The following is a 2,034-nucleotide window of genomic DNA, read 5'->3' as shown; positions in this document are numbered from 1 at the left end:
TTGTCAACAACGCACTGTGCAAGCTGGTTTTGGCCCCATAACAGTGTGGCCTGTATTTAAATGGAATGAACCGATCATTGACCATTTGCAGCCATTGATGGATTTCATGTACCCGATCATGTCAGCGGGCCACATTTCCTTGCGATTGGTTTGAAGGAGATTCTGGGCAGTTGGAGCGAATAATTTGGCCAACCAGATCGCCCGACATGAATCCCATCGAACACTTACCGGACGTAATGGAGAGGTCAGTTCGAGCACATAATCCTGCGTCGGTAACACTTTCGCAGTTATGGAGGATTATAGAGGCAGCGTGGCTCAATATTTCTGCACGGGACTTCCAGAAACTTGCGTTCATACAACTTCGAGTTGCTGAACTACCTGGCCAAAAGGAGATTCGACACGATATTAAGAGGTATCTCATGACTTCTCTCAACTCAGTGTGTTGTGAAAAGTAATGGTCCTACAACACTGCTTTGAGGCACGCCGGAAGTTTCTTTTGCCAACGGCCCTGCCGCAGTGGTAACGCCGTTTCCCGTCAGATCACCGAAGTTAAGCGCTGTCGGGCTGGGCTAGCACTTGGATGGGTGACCATCTGGTCTACCGAGCGCTGTTGGCAAGAGAAGTAGCGGCTCCGGTCTCGGAAACTGACATACAGCCGGGAGAGCGGTGTGCTGACCACATGTCCCTCCATATCCGCATCCAGTGCCTCCTGTGGGCTGAGGACGATACGGTGACCAGTCGGTACCTTTGTGCCTTCATGACCTGTGCGGGAGGAGTTTTTAGTTTTAGAAAGTTTCTTTTACGTCTGAAGGTTTCTCTCCGTTGAAAATGACATACTGTGTTCTGTTTGCTAGAGACTTTTCAGTCCAATCACTGAGCTGATCTCATATTCCGAACGGTCGTACAGCATTCGGGAATATTATTCGATTCAAATTGAAAGTATATTCGATTCACTGCCTCTGCAAAGGGAAGGGAAACTACGTTTTAACGTCCCGTCAAAGGCGAGGTACCTACAGACGAAGATGATGGTAATCTAAAGACGGACCAGAAGCTCGGATTATGAAAGGATGGCGAAGAAGATCCCATCTCGCCATGAGCCTGAATTCCATTCTTTTAAGGAATCGACGCGAAACAGCGACCTGGATGGCTGGACGGGTATCTCAACCGCCACACACACACACACACACACACACACACACACACACACACACACACACACACCGAATGCTTATTTTGCGCCACCTTCTTAGAAATATACTCGCCATTTTTCCACTGTTTGAAAACCTTGTTTCTGTATTAATCACAGTTATCAAATATTATGTCAGAGACTGTGTACGGATAAAGTGTTGAACTATAAAGCATTTTTTTCAACAACATGGTTGACCGCTGTTTCTGTTTCAGTGCAGTGAAATTATGCATTCAGTTCTGAGGAATCACTGCTTCTATCCACCACTTTGGCGAAAGGCAAACAGTTTAACAGCTAGTCTCTGCTGAAAAATCGAATACAAATTTATGATGGAGCAGGGAATCAATTTACGCAAAACAAAACCGCAATTAATATCGGAAGAGCGGAATTTACACGTAAATTGGGAACACGAGAGAGCAATTCAAAATGCAAATTAACTCCATGAATACCTGTGCGATAATGACACAGAATCTAATTTGCGTGTACATGCACTCGCCTATCCGATGTTTGTCACACATTTCTTGTAAATGGCTACTTTGTTATGCTCTACCCACACCTCAAGAATGTGTCTTACTCATGTGAGGTGCGACTTGGGGATCTTCTATTCATAAAATCCTGACACTAGACACTATATAATCCGAACCTGTTACTCGTTTATAACTTTCAGGACTCGATGTATGACAAGAGATACTAACGTTTTTGCAACTACGTGACGTTATATTTCAGCCATATGGTTGTTTCAAAGAGTAATTGAAATGATGCAGGTTATTGGTGGTTCCCTTGCTGGAGACTTGTGATTAGTTTCTGCTCTTTAGTGTCTCTAAGGATGACTGTTGTAACAGCGTGAT

At 44.7% G+C, this 2,034-nt stretch overlaps 1 pseudogene; it reads left to right on the top strand.

Annotated features, from left to right (window-relative positions):
- Positions 1-498: 498 nt before the first annotated feature.
- On the top strand, positions 499-616 carry LOC126103881 (5S ribosomal RNA; annotated as a pseudogene).
- Positions 617-2,034: the final 1,418 nt, after the last annotated feature.

The sequence above is a fragment of the Schistocerca cancellata genome, chromosome 1 (assembly GCF_023864275.1).
Source record: "Schistocerca cancellata isolate TAMUIC-IGC-003103 chromosome 1, iqSchCanc2.1, whole genome shotgun sequence".
Taxonomy (NCBI): Eukaryota; Metazoa; Arthropoda; class Insecta; order Orthoptera; family Acrididae; genus Schistocerca; species Schistocerca cancellata.
Note: the sequence above shows the minus strand (reverse complement) of the source record. Positions and strands in the feature narration are given on the sequence as shown.